The sequence below is a fragment of the Panthera pardus genome, unplaced genomic scaffold, assembly GCF_024362965.1.
Source record: "Panthera pardus isolate Hobbes unplaced genomic scaffold, ASM2436296v1 HiC_scaffold_2, whole genome shotgun sequence".
Taxonomy (NCBI): domain Eukaryota; kingdom Metazoa; phylum Chordata; class Mammalia; order Carnivora; family Felidae; genus Panthera; species Panthera pardus.
The window spans coordinates 114537027-114552557 of record NW_026526765.1 but is presented as its reverse complement, the minus strand read 5'-3'; the positions used below and the strand labels follow the sequence as shown (position 1 = coordinate 114552557).

Here is a 15531-nt window from a genome sequence, read left to right as displayed (position 1 = left end):
ATGTTATTTGTCATCTCTAGAAGTTCAATAGGGTCTTTTTCATATTTTCTATAACCATACTTAGATTTTTAAACATACAGAACATAGTCATATAATTATTCTAATTTCTTTGGTAATTTTATCTGTGTTGGCCCTGGGTGAGCTTTAATTTTTCTTATTATATAATGTACTTTCATGCTTCTTGGCATGCCTGATAATTTTTGACTGTATGCCACTGAATTTCACCTTATTTGCTATTGGATTTTTTTGTATTTCTACAGTGTTTAGAAAAAAAATTTTTTTAACATTTATTTATTTTTGACAGAGAGAGAGACAGAGCATGAGCGGGAAAGGGGCAGAGAGAGAGGGAGACAGAGAATCCGAAGCAGGCTCCAGGCTCTGAGCTGTCAGCACAGAGCCCAACACAGGGCTCGAACTCACAGACCGCGAGATCATGACCTGAGCCGAAGTCGGATGATAAACTGACTGAGCCACCCTGGTGCCCCTAGAAAAAAATTTTTTAATGTTTATTTATTTTTTGAGAGAGACAGAGAATGAGCACAAGCCAGAGGTGGGGTGGACAAAGAGAGGGAGACACAGAATCCAAAGCAGGCCCCAGGTTCTGAGCTGTCAGCACAGAACTCAAGGTGGGGCTCGAACCAATGAACTGTAAGATCATGACCTGAGCAGAAGTCAGATGCTTAACCGACTGAGCCACCCAGGTAGCCCCTGTACTTCTATACTTTTGAGCTTTGTTCCATGACACAGTTAAGTTACTTGGAAACAGTTTGGTCCTTTCACATCTTGCTTTTAAGATGCATGGGTATCTACGTATTTACCCAAACAATTAAAAAAAAAAGATTAACACAAAGGAATACATGCACCCCAATGTTTATAGCAGCATTATCTATAATACCCAAATTATGAAATAGCTTAAGGATCCACTAACTGATGAATAAAGAAGATGTGGTATATATATACACATCAGAATATTACTCAGCCATCAAAAAGAATGAAATCTTGCCATTTGCAACAGCATGGATGGAGCTAGAGAGTATTATGCTAAGCAAGATTAAGTCAGTCAGAGAAAGACAAATACTGTGTGATTTCACTCATGTGGAATTTAAGAAAGAAAACAAATGAGAAAAGGGGAGAAAAAGAGAGGTAAACCAAGAAATAGACTCTAGCTAATAAACTGACAATTATTAGAAGGGAGGTAGGTGTGGAGACAGGTGAAAATGGGGATTAAGAAGTGTACCTGTGATGACTTCCAGGTGTTGTATGCAAGTGTTGAATCACTATATTGTACACCTGAAAGTAATACCATACTGTATTTTAACTAACTGGAATTTAAATAAAAATTAAAAAAAAATACACTGGGTAGGACGGGAGCAGTGCTTATTCTAGGGCAATTTATTCCCTACTACTGAGGCAGGATCCTTCCGTGTACTCTCCAATGTCCCAGGAATTAGGGTTGGTTTCCAACCTGGCTGGTGAGGACAGGTACCATTCCTGACTCTATGGAAGGATCAACGCTGTTATCTTTACCGTCTCCAGGAGGTTCTTTCCCTGACATGTTTCTTTACATGCATGCACTGGTCAGTACTCAGCTGAACAGCTGAATGGGACATCTGAAGCTTTCAAGAGTTCTCTAGTATTCTGTTCTGTCAACTCTAGCACCTTTGTTATTCCAGGCCATTTCTGGAAATCCAAGAGAATCCACATCCATGGGACTTACCCTGCATTCCTACCTATGCCATGGCCTGGAAAGTTTCTCAACGTACTAGGATAGTGCAGTCATAGGGTTCATCTTATTTGTTTCCAATCTATCAAGATCACTGCCTTTGATTATCCAGTGTCAAGTGTCTTATCAATGCTTCATGTGTTTTTCCTATTCTATGGCTGTTTCAGGCAGGAGGGTAAATCTTATCCTTATTATCCTACTTTGGCCATGAGTCCAAGGTGCACAGTCACTTGGATAACAAATCAAACAAGGATTACATGATAAAACTATTATCAAACTATGATGAGTACTGGTGTGAAAAATCCTAATTAAAGCATTGCAAGTTTATTCTAGCAATGTACATGAACACAAAACAAAACAAAAACCATAAATACTAACAAGTATTTAGCCTAAAAATATAAGTATAGTCCAATATGCAAAAAGATAACATTGCTATCCATCATATTTATTAAAAGAAGAAAACTATATAATCATTCCAATAGATGCTTGAAAAGCATCTGATAATATTCAAAAGCTTCACTTAAAATTTAAAAATAACAACAAAGTGTCAGAAAACTACGACTGAAAGAGACCATCCACTTGATGAAGTATAATAAAGAAGAGGATGGGTTCTGGAATCAGACTGCCTATGTTCAAATTCCAGCTCCTTAATTTTGTATAACATCTTAGCCAAGTTATTTGATATCCCTCACTTTCATTTTCCTTACCTGTAAAATAAGGATAACACTACCACCTACCCACATACTACCTAGGACTTTTGGGAAGACTAAGCAAGTCAATAAATGTGAAGTGCTTAAAACTTACCTGGCTGACAAGTATGTACTCAATAAATGGTCATCTGTGGTAGCACAGTACTTTATCAGAAGCCTACAATAAACATCATATTTAAAAATAAGAATTAGAGGGCTGCCTGGATGGCTCACGTGGTTAAGCATCCGACTCCTGATTTCCTCTCAGGTCATGATCTCAGGGTTCATGAGATTGAGCTATGCATTGGCTCTGTGCTCCCATAAGGGAGGCTTCTTGGGATTCTCTCTCTCTCTCTGCCCCTCACATGCTCTCAAATTAAATAAAATTAAAAAAAAATTAGATGCATTCCTGTCAAAGTCAGAATTCAAACAAGATGCTTGGAGTCATCACTTATTCAATACTGTTCTAGAGGGCTTAACTAAAAATAGAACAAATAAATATGATATAAAAATGGAAAAAGAAAAACGTATAAATACCATCTATTAAGAAAAAGAATGAGAATCAAATGACAAACTACCACAACTACTGAGAGTTTAATAAACAAAAGATCATCAAAAAACATAGACAGCTCTCCTATACATCACTAATAACCAATTAGAAATGTAAAAGAAAAAATCCTATTCACAACACCATCAAAAACTATAATATATCTAAGAAAAAAAATCTAATCAGAACTATGTAAAAAAAAACCAACTATGTAATAACTTTATACAGAAAAGTATAAAAGCTTACTAAACAGCTCATTAGGAAGACTTAAATATCATGGAATGAAAAACAAAATATATATAATAGAGACATTAGTTCTTCACAAATTAACATATTAATGCAATACAATTTTAATCCAAATTGCAAAGTGGTTTATTACAAAAATTTACAAACCAATTTAAAATTTCATATGAAATATTAGATAATAGCCAAAAACCTACTTTCAAAAGGAAAAATAAACAGAATATTGCTGTATCATCTGTTAAGACATACTTTGTTATAGTAATCAAAACATGGCATTGGCATATGAATAATTCTACCAATGGTACAAAACAAAAAATCCAGAAATAACCCATGTACATTTAAGAATTTAATTATCTGATTAAAAAAAAAAAGCATCTCTTATCACTGGGGAAATAAAGGACTATTTAATAAATAGTATTGGGACAGCTGGCTCCACAAGCAAAAAGATAAAGAGCTCTGCTTCATCACAGATACATACACTCCAAATTGATTACGGATCCAAATGCAAAAGCAAAATTTAAGAGTATTGGAAGAAAATACAGAGTATGTTTACGACCTTAGAGAAGAAGGCCTCTTACAAATTACCACTGTTTTAGACATATGAAAAGGCCTAAAGAGTATTGTGACAACCATCCATGCTCTCACTACAAACTAAGAAATAAAACTTAACAAATAATAGCTGAAGACACATAAACAACCTTCTCTTAAGAAGTTCAAAGTTTACAGGGTAGACTATGCACCCAATGCTACAGAAGCATATAGAAGAACTCAATTCAGAAAGGGCCCAGGAAGGCCCAAATATGAAATATGAGTAAAGGTTTTTCTAAACAGAGAAAACAGTATACACATTAGCTATGTCATCTTTGACTCTAAATGTCAAATGAGGATTATCAATGGCAAAATTCCAGCACATGCCAGTGTACAAACCAGAGCTGTACTATCTGAAACATAGCTGTGATGAGTTTACTTTGTGTTAGGAAATAGAGGTGAGGGAATATATACTAGAGAACATCCAACAAAAAACAGATTGTGCAGACAACCTATATGAAATGCACTCTGCAGAAGTAAATATACAAATCTACCTCAAAGCAGAGGATGAAACTGAGTAAACAGAAAATGAAAATTTGGAGGTAGAACACCCAAATTTTAACTGGACAACAGATTTATTGTGCTGAAAGGAATAAAGCTCCTGCTCTGGGTATGTTCACATACACAGCTTTGAAATGATAATCTATACTATAGGCACATTTCAACAGATGAAGCTCTCTTAAGTCATGATCAAGTAGCTAACTTCTCATTAAATCTCATTAAGATATACTAGTCAGACAGAATAAAAGAGACTATAACCATTGTGACAATACCAAAAGTGTTTCTGAAACATTCCATATTGTTGACTATCTTTGCTTCCTGAATTTCTTTTATCTCCTGGTTTCTATGTAACAATATTATGTTGTTGAAATCTTTCCTTTGTCTATTTTACTGTCTCCTTCATTGAATTCTCTGCTAGGTTTTATCTCCTGGCTATGAATGGAGCCAAGACTATTTAGGATCTACTACTTATTTTTTAAGTTTATTTATCTATTTGTGGGGGGGCAGAGAGGGAGAGAGAATCCCAAACAGGGGTCCCGCCCTGTCAGTGCCCCAACGCAGGCCTTGAACCCATGAACTATGAGATCATGACCTGAGGGGAAATCGAGACACAGTCACTGAACTGACTGAGCCACCCAGGCAGACCTAGGATCTATTATTTTTAAAAAATACTAACTTCTTTGAAGATACATGACTTGAACTATCATCTTCAAACAAAGTAATTTCAAGAATTCTGGCTGGAAACTTTCTTTTGATTCCAGTTATATATCACTGTCTTGGATATTCTGCTTCTGACTCAAATAGAAAGGTCTAAAAACAATACACACATATTGTATACATATATACACACATACATAAATGCACCCGCTTTTTACAAAAGTCACAGTACTCATCTTTTTACCCCATCTAAGACCACCCTCCTTGAACTGCCTAAGTCAATGGGGTCCATTGTTGTCCCTTATCTATTAAATTCTAGCTTGTCCAGTCTTCTTTCATGATGTCTTTCTCATTTGTCTCTTCTTTTCTACCCACTACCATGACCCATGTAATCTAGGCACTGACCATCTTAGTACTTATCACTGCCTTCCTGCTTCCAGTCTCTTTCCATCCTCCAAATCATTCTGACATTATAGGTGGATGAATCTATTTATGACATTACTTTAAACTTGTCATTCTTTTCCTTAAAAGAGGAAACTTAAATGGTGAATATTAATGCCAAATATTTTAGCTATTTAAGAGTCTAAAAATTTGGCTTCATGTGCCTGTCTCACTTATCTTCTCCAATATTTAAAATCTATTCTGGAGAGGCCTGGCTGACTCAGCCATAGAGCATGTGACTCTTGATCTAGGGGTTGTGAGTTCAAACTCCACGTTGGATGTAGAGATTAAAGAATAAATAAATAAATAGTAAAGTCTCTTCTAAAAACCCCCTCTACTCAGACTTTCCTCAAGCTATCCCACCATGATAGACCTAAAGAGAAGAGCAAACAATCTAATGAAGCTTTCATTTTACTTGACCTCATCTTGCCATTCACAATCTGATCTACATTTTATCACTCCCGACTAGCCACTCCTAGCCACTAAGTTCAAGCCACTGCAAACTACTAGACTTTCTCTAACACAGTTATTTCAGAGTTTTTACATCTACATATCCTATTCCCTGTCTCTAGAATGTCTTTTCCAGACTCTGCTTTGTACTGTGTATAACTCAGATGAAACATCATCTCTCCTGTGGAATTTCCCCCCACTCCCACAAACATCTTTGTTCCCAATGCACTCGAGTACCGTTCGGTAACAGGACTAGTAACACTGTACTTCGTATGCCTTGATATTCTCAGAATCTAAGATACTTTGAGGCACATAGAGGACAATTAAGAGTGGGTTTTAAAAGACTTTCTGGTATGGTCATATTATTCTAGTCACTGACATTCAAGTATACTACATGAAGAGACAGTATACGCATCACAGTTAAGAGCTCAGATTCTGAAGCCAGGCTGTCTAGGTATGAATTTTGGATCTACCTCTTATTAACTCTGTGGCATTAGACAAATTAACCTCTCTTTGCTTTAGCTGCTCTCCTTGTAAAAGGAAGATAATAACATTTACCTCCCAAGGTTATAAGGAATAAAAGAATTAATATGGGCAAAGAGCTCAGAAAAGTGACTGGCATAAAGTAAGCATTACATATGTGCTGGATATAATATAGCTTGGTTATTTCTGACCCTTTCTACACAGACCTCTATTTGGAATGGGTTTCCTTCATTTTTCTCCTTATCCAAACTTTACAAAGTTTTCAAGTCTGACCTCTGCTCAGTCTTTTGTGATCATTCCAAACCTTAAATAATCCTGGATTTATATATCTACAGCATTTTCTGTATCATCCTGCATCTAATTAAAACTGCCTTGAACCCTTGCAATTTTTCATGCATTTATTTGTCAGCTCAATTTCTGTAAACTCTATCAATGTTCTGACAATATTTCCTGCATCTTTGTGAATTCCTGGAGCCAGTTGTGTTTAGTATTTGTTGTGTAAAATAATAAATAGACTAGAAACTTCAACTCTGATCATACTGCCTTTACAATCAAAGAAATGGAGAAGGCTATGAGAACATTCCACACATTTCTCTAGGAGCCAAGCTGTATTAGGGACAGGGAATCCTGACTCCTGTTAAAATAAGAAGCACTCAAATAAGTTTTTTTGGCGGGGGGTGGGGGAGGATGGGAAACCCTCTCTGTAGAACAGTTATGGGGGAGTCCAAAGTTCTCAAACTGTAGTAGTGGACCCTCCATGAGAAATGTGTCAGCATGACAAAATGACCAACAGCAAGTACAGGACGTGCAATTACATAGATCTAGGTTTCAACGGACCCTGAGCCTCAGTTTCCTTCTTTATAAAATGGGTACTGCAACATCTCCTTCATAGGTATACAATAATCAAAATTGCCCTAACATTTAACTCCACTGCAAATTCCCTTAGGAAAATGTTGAAATAATGTGAAAACACTGCAACTCGTAAATAAAAATGAGAACACTGTACACATTTTTCATTACATAAGAAAATATCTTAAGTTAGCTGGCGGCAGTACTGTAATATTCTAAATTACCTCTGAGAAAATTAAACGTGCATAATATTGTCAATTATACAGACATGCAAAGAGCGAAAAATTCCACTACAAAACTTATTCTCCTTTTCTCACACTTTCTCCATCCTGTAATTTTTTTCTTCCACTTGTGATTAAAAACAAGTGTTCAAAATTATCCCCCCCCCCAAAAAAAACAGCTGGAAAGCATGATTTAACTTAATATCAAGTTGGTTCTATAAATGTAAAATTCCATTTACAGTCCAAAAATACTTCCAAATGGGAATTATCATGAATTTAAGAAATTAAGATAATGGCGAACAGCTCATATGATGATCTGAGTCAGGAATTTCAAATTAAGAGTTGTCCAACTTGAAGCTGGCACTCACACAGTCTAAAGGGTTTGTTTACAGCACTGACTTAACCAAAGGCTTCAATCTTTTAGAAGAGTCACCCTGGCATTCTAATCACTACTTATTTTAAAGCAGTGTAATCGGTGAAATGAACCCATACCAACTACACAGATTAAACCGAAATGGGTGTCCTTTCTTAAGGTAAAAAGAACAAAAGTGGCAAGTCTTACTTCTAACCTGATATTTTTTTCAAAGAAAAAATAGTTATGAATAAAATGCTGTCCATCTCCTAAAAAACAGAACCTTGCTGCGTGGAATAACCTTTAAGCTTGGTGAGGAGGGGTGAAATTTTAAAGATGAATTTGGTGCTTTTTCAGATACAGCGTTAGGTGGGATTCGTTAGAACCGGTACACGTTAGAGATAAAAAGAATAAAGACGTCAGTTTAAAATGTTTTAAGATGAACTTCCAACAGTGTTGAAACATTACAATTTCAGGATGAAAAGACGGCTTTGGGGAAGAGAAATTAACCTCCAGGTAGAAAATGAAGAGTCAAATGCGGGGCTAGAGGAATTAAAGGGGCAAAAAGTGGGGATTTGGGGGCGAGGGCCTGAGAAGGGTACGTGTGTGTGTGTCCGCGCGCTGGAGGTAAGGTATGCGCTTAGGGTTGAGAAATGTAGGTGACAAAGTTGTAGAGATCAAATTCGGAGGTGTGCGAATAGGGAAAGGAACCAGGAATGTGGGGATTTCCAGACTGGGATTAACAAATTTAGGGCTCGCGCGCTGTTGGGGCGCCCCTCTCGCGAGGGAGGGTGGCCCTCTCCAGTGCCAGGTCTCCGGGCCCGAACGCCCGGACCTATAGCCCTCACCCTCCCGCTACACGGCCCTTCACTTGGTCACGGAACCTCCTCACCTCAGGCCCCGGCGCCTCGCTCCTCCGCTTCTGTACAGCGCACGACTACCTCGGTGCCAGGCCGGGCCCGTGGGCCGCGCAGCCGCGGCCTCCGGCTCAGCTACGCCCGGGCGTTCCCCGCGCGGCTCCACGGGCCTCTCGGTTCCTCGCCTCGGCTCCGGCTCGCTCCCGGCTCCTTCCCGCAGACGCGGCACGCGGCCCTCCTCCCACGGCGGGGCGCTGCGCCCCCTGACCCCGCCCCGCAGCGCCCTCGCCGCGCCCCGCCTCCGGACTTAGCGACTGTATGCTGATTGGCCCCAGAGAGACCCTGCGCGCCCGGGCATTGGGTCGGCTGCAGCCCGACGGCAAAGGGGCGGGACACCAGGCAGCTGCGATTCCCGTAACGAGGCTCCCGGCGTCCGGGATTCCGGTGGCTGCGCCCGCGTCGCCTCTCCTAGACCAGATCGAAGGGTTCCCCCCCACCTCCCCTCTGCGGGCGGAAAGAGCGGAATGTTCCATTTTTCCGTGGAATAACGGGGTCGTGAACTGAAGCCCGGGTGCTTTTTATGCCTGCCGCCATCCCTTCTAGCCGCGGTTTCTTCGGCCTTCCTTCTCAGCCTTCCCTGAGGGACTCTGTGCCGCGAGGGACCGCCGGCCACCCTTAGGGACAGAGGAGGTGTGGGAACTCCCCGGGGAAAATGAAGAGTCCGATGGTCGTGACTGGACCCCAGATTACCGCAGATCGTGGGGGCGCCGGCCTTGGTCCAACTCTTACACAAACGAACCTTGCCACGATATATATTTTTAACTTACTAAATGAGTTGGTTGTGATTGATCAGTGAACCCCAGAGCTGGTGACACACCAAGAAACTAGTTTTTCTTTGCGGTTTGCACCTCCTAATCTGTGATAAAAATACCTAGCAAAAACTAATTTCATTACATTCCTCCCCCGCCTGGGAAATGGGCCTTCAGGCTCACCGTGATTTTTTTTTTTTTTTTTTTTTTTTTTTTCATTTAAGACAGGGAATACTTTATTCAAACCCATCAGAGAAATGGACAGCCTGGATCTATAACAAAGAGTTGTGTTTTAAAGCATATGTCAGTAATTGTATATGAGAGTATACACTGTTACATACAAAGTAACTGATCAGAGCACAACTTTTCAGTATTCAAAACAGAATAAGCTTCCCTGTAAAAGCAGTACCTTTGTGACATTTTTAACTTTAGTTTTCCTCTCCTTCCTCTTCACCATCTCCTTCAACAGAATCCACACCAACCTCCTCATAATCCTCAAGGGCAGCCATGTCCTCATGGGCCTCAGAAAACTTTCTTTTCCTGCATGCCCTCACCCACATAGCAGTGAAAAAAGGCACGCTTGGCATACATCAGGTCAAACTTGTGGTCCAGGCGAGCCCAGGCCTCAGCAATGGCTGTGGTGTTGCTCAGCATGCACACAGCTCGCTGTACTTTGGCCAGGTCTCCACCAGGTACCACAGTGGGATGCTGGTAATTAATACTAACTTTGAAGCCAGTGGGACACCAGTCCACAAACTGGATGGTACCCTTGGTCTTGATGGTGGCAATGGCAGCACTGACATCTTTGGGAACCATATCACCACAGTACAACAGGCAGCAAGCCATGCATTTACCATGGCAAGGGTCACATTTCACCATCTGGTTGGCTGGCTCAAAGCATGCATTGGTGATCTCTGCTACAGAAAGCTGTTCATGGTAGGCTTTCTCAGCAGAGATGACAGGGGCATACATGGCCAGAGGGAAGTGGATGCAGGGATAGGGCACCAGGTTGGTCTGGAATTCTGTCAAATCAACATTCAGAGCTCCATCAAAGCTGAGGGAAGCAGTGATGGAAGACACAATTTGACCTATCAACCTATTTAGGTTAGTGTAGGTTGGGCGTTCAATATTGAGGTTTCTATGACAGATGTCATAGATGGCCTCATTGTCTACCATCAAGGTACAATCAGAGTGCTCCAGGGTGGTGTGGGTAGTGAGGATGGAGTTGTAGGGCTCAACTACAGCAGTGGAAACCTGGGGAGCTGGGTAAAGAGAACTCCAGCTTGGACTTCTTGCCATAATCGACAAAGAAACGTTCCATCAGCAGGGAGGTGAACCCGGAACCAGTTCCCCCTCCAAAGCTGTGGAAAAACAAGAAGCCCTGAAGACCCATGCACTGGTCAGCCAGTTTTGAATTCAGTCCAAGACAAGGTCAATGATCTCCTTGCCAATGGTGTAGTGCCCTCAGGCATAGTTATTGGCAGCATCTTCCTTGCCTGTGATGAGCTGCTCAGGATGGAAGAGCTGGCGGTAGGTGCCAGTGCGAACTTCATCAATGACTGTGGGTTCCAGGTCTACAAACACTGCCCTGGGCACATGCTTGCCAGCACCCGTCTCACTGAAGAAGGTGCTGAAGGAGTCATCTCCTCCCCCAATGGTCTTGTCACTTGGCATCTGGCCATCGGGCTGGAAGCCGTGTTCCAGGCAATAGAGCTCCCAGCAGGCATTGCCGATCTGAACACCAGCCTGGCCAGCGTGGATAGAGATGCTTTCACGCATGGTTGCTGCTTTGCGGCTGCCGAGCAGATGGTGGAGAGGAGGAGAGGTTGTTGCTTCTTATAGCGCGACTCTTAGGCAGTCGATGTAAGAGAACCTGCAGATTTTTTTTTTTTCCTAAAGCAAGATGAGGAACTTAAAAGATAAGCTGTGTGTGTGTGTGTGTGTGTGTGTGTGTGTGTGTGTAAAGAAACACACGAGAGGCCAGGGCCTTTTGCAGAAAAATGACAGTCTGTAGGAGGACAATATACCTATAAATTAACAATTATAAAGTTTTTCATTACATTGAAGATCCAGAGTAAAACGCAGGATATACTATGATCTTTTTGTTGTTCAGATAATTTTTAAAAGACAGAGAAGTAGGTCTAGTGTTAAGGGAGTCCCAAGCAAACTTGGAGATGGCGCTCTGACATAGAGACAAGGCTTCAGTGTGTTCAGCTTGCTGCTCCTCATCATCCCGTGGCTAATTTACAGAGTGTGGCTGGATTGTATTCTAGTTCTGCCATTTATAGGGGTGTTTAAAATAAACATATAACATCTAGTTAAGTTAAAATTTTTATTTAGATCTAGCAAACATTTATTTAGAGGCAATGTGTAGTGGTTAAGTGTACCTTCTGCTTCCAGATGACCTGAGGTTGCATCCTGGTGCTGTCCCTTACCATGTCTGTAACCTTTGGCAGGTCATCTTGGTTTCTTTATCTGCAAAATGAGAATAAGGGTACCAACCTAATAGGGTTGCTGTAGAGGTTAAATGAGTTAAAATAGATGAGGTGCTTTGTATATAGTAGGTGCTAAATAAATTTATAGTCATTAAATGTCTGTTATGTCAATGCTTCCTAAATCTTTCACATCACAGCATATATTGAAAATGATATTTCTCTGGCACAGGGAATAAAGTCAGAAGGAATAAGTATCTCACATCACACTAGTCTGCCTTGTGCACTGGTCAAAAAAGCAAAAGACTGAGTTAGTCCCTTTGTGGGTATCTCTGTACTGCCTTAGTCCAGCCCTAACCTCTAAGAAACTCACATTTTGTGGGGATAAACTCCTGGGCTAAAAGAATGAATCAATATTGGAGAAATATTTTTCAGAACAGGAAGAGCCCTTCTGCCTTGGCTGGAATTCTAGGACTTGGCAAACATCTCTTTAGGGTAGTGGCCCAAAATGACCACTTTTACATTAAGGATTTGTCATGAGAAAGCCCTGTAAAAATTCAATAATAAGTGGGATAAAATGACATATCAATCAAGAACTTTCCAAGTATACCTTAGGATCATGTGGGATTTCACATGTATCAAAAGTGGAGAGTTGGGAAGTGTACAGTGAGAGAGCAACACGAGGACAATGAGGTGACTTGAGAGTAGGTGAACAAAGCTAGGAAAAAATGCTATGTGACAAAGGTTATATATGTCTGAGAGAAATTTTGCCTGCTTGCTATTTGCATACAGTTGGCCCTCATCAAGATAGCCATTTACTTCCTTGCCTGTGCCCAACTGTGTTTCCGAAACTCTGTGTCAGCCTTGGAACTATCCCCATGTCCTGCCCCAGCCTAATGATTTCAGCAAACATGATAATGACTCAGTTAGCACCCTGACCTCACAATTTCTCATCTTTCTCTGTTCCAATCATCTTCAACTTCACTCTATCAGAAACCCACAGATGTAGCCACTCCTTGAATCCAGTCATCAGATGAAATTACTCCACCTGCAAAATTTTCAATTGTTAAGTTTCTTTCTACCCACAGCCACCTACTCTTGGACCTCTCTTACTCCCTCACTCCCACTTACTCTGTGATTTGTCCTCAGCATGACCTCTAGTCTTGGTTCTCAAAGTTTATTAGTTATTTCCTACCTTAACTTTATCTCACTAAACTGTGGGAACCCTTTTAGCAACTTTCTTAACTGCATTCTTACTAGTATCTTCAATCCCCTTGACCTTCAGCCATATTTACCTTATCAATGCTATTTCCTAACTATCCCTTGTGCTTGAACTACCAGCCCCACCCTGACATTTATTCCTAGCACGGAATCTTATTTCATTATTCCCTGGGAAAAACCAATACCATCGTTTGTGAGCAATCTTATCTTTTCCCCAATTTAGGAGGCAACTGTATGTCCTTTTCTTCTTTTCCCACTGCCTTATTCCTTTAAAAGGTTTCCTCCTCCTGTGTTCTGGGTCCTACTCTTACCAATTTCAGTCCCCTAGTTTAATGTTTTTCATTATTAGCATAAAATACTTTAGAAAGTTTAAAAATTAAATATTTAATTCAAACTATTAAATTAAAAATTTTTACTAAATTATTAAATTTAAAAAAATTAAATATTTAATCAATGGTGAGTTGGGGACATCTTGGGGACCCCAAATCTTTGTAACCTAATAGCATGTGATTCACCAAGAAAAATGAAAAGTAATTCAAAATAAGTTTCAAAATGGAGCAGTTTCAGCCACACTGTAATCTACTTAATAAGTCTGGGATGAAATATGAACTTAAATCAAGTTGCAACCAAATTTGCAAGCTCAAAAACATGACAAATTCGTTTCACAGCAACAAAACTAAGCATGAATGTGACTTCATTTCAAAAATTTTACTGAAGAATAATATATAATCACTGGGCATTCTGTAAGAGCACAACTTGATAGTTTTTCACAAACTGAGCAGAGCCATATAATGTGCATGTAGATCAAGAAAAAGAACATGACCAACACCCGCAAAAGGACCCTTCTGGTTATTGGAAAGTCACTGGTGACCACTATTCTAACTTCTAACACCACAGTTTTATGGCTATCGTTTTAAAATTGAGAATTTAGCAGAAACTTAATTTATTAGTATTTGTTTATTTTATTTCATTTTAATGAATAACTATAGTAGATCAAGAGAGTTAGAAATGAAATAAATAGGGGCACCAGGGTGGCTGAATTGGTTGAGTGTCCACCTTTGGCTCAGGTCATGATCTTGCATTTCGTGAGTTGGAGTCACACTGGGCTCGCTGCTGTCAGCCTGTCAGTGCAGACCCCGCTTTGGATCCTCTTTCCCCCTCCCCTGCTTGTGCTGTCCCCAAAATGAATAAATAGTTTAAAAAAAAAAAAGAAATGAAATAAATACTGCTCTGTATAAAGGTTAAACACAAATGCAAACTGAAACAGAGAGAGTCTAGCATCTTGTTACTCTAGACCTCTGGAAAACTATCAAATAGTTCTGGGTTTTAAATGATCTTGCACTACCCTCTTTCACAGGGAGAATGAAAGGCCAGTGCAGGAGTGTGAGCAACGGTCAGGTGTATCCTATTCCCAGACAAATACACAGGATAAGGAAGTCCGTTATTAGGACTACAGCTTTGCAGTGGCCCAGACTAGCTTTAAAATATCACCTTAAGGATTTTCACCATACTTTGCTTTTGTTAACTTTGACACAACACTTGGAGAAGCAAAGGTTTTTCCGCTGTTGACCTCATATGCAAGAATACTTTTCAGTTACAAAACAGATTCCTTGGCTAGAAGTTTGATACTTAGTACCAAAACCAGATAAATAAGAAAGTACCAACATGAATGTTTTAAAAAAAATATTTTATTTTATGGGTTTGTATGGCCAAGAATTTCCAGCCCTTTGCCTAGAATTTGGATAAAGTTTCAGTACTAACTGTATTAAATAATGGCTGAGGCAAATATGTGTCTGTCTCCTCAAGGGAAGCTGGTGCACAGGTGCCTACTGAAAAGGCAAAAATTAAATGAATATACTTGTAGGAATAGCTGGAATGTTTTGAAAATGGTCCTGATTTTTCTTTAGAATTTTAGGGTTTGATCATTTTCTGGGATTGACAAATAATAAATGGAATTTAGTGTCGAGTCAAATAAGAATGGGAACAAAGCTAATCTAGCTCGTATTTCAAATTATGAGAATCACTATTTTGCTGTAGGCGGGCATGATACACAGACACTTAGTGTAAATTCTATGTATGATCTCTTGCTTCCCAGTGTTCTTTGTGTGATTTCCTCTCCGTGAGAGAAGGGCTGTAAAGAACTATGCTATGTAAGATTACAGTGACCATCTTGCTAGTGTGTCTCTGTTGTGGCTTTGAAAACTCAAACTGCCATATTGTGGCCTCTATGTTATATGAAACTGAAATACTTGTCTTGTGAGGAAACTCTTTCTTGCTGGCTTTGATGAAGCAAACTGCCATTCTGTGGGCAGTCATATGGACAGATCCATGTATCAAGGAATGGAAGATGGCCTCTGGCCAACAGCTAGTAAGTAACTGAAGCCTTCAGTCTTACAACCTCAAGGAACTTAATTCTGCCAACAAAAGCAGATCCTGCCCAAGTGAAGCCTTGGATAAGACAGGATCCT

The 15531-nt window shown here is 40.0% G+C and overlaps 1 protein-coding gene and 1 pseudogene across 3 annotated transcripts in view; both read right to left on the bottom strand.

The window, feature by feature from the left end:
• Positions 1 to 8867, bottom strand: part of IL6ST (interleukin 6 cytokine family signal transducer) — a 55602-nt gene extending 46735 nt beyond the window's left edge. For all 3 annotated transcript variants that reach the window (XM_019414276.2, XM_019414277.2, XM_019414280.2), the window contains exon 1: positions 8637 to 8867. The gene's annotated coding sequence lies outside the window, so the exon portion shown is untranslated. The remainder of the gene's footprint in view (positions 1 to 8636) is intronic.
• Positions 8868 to 9613: 746 nt separating this feature from the next.
• Positions 9614 to 11271, bottom strand: LOC109246342 (tubulin alpha-1A chain-like; annotated as a pseudogene).
• Between the last annotated feature and the right edge of the window lie 4260 nt (positions 11272 to 15531).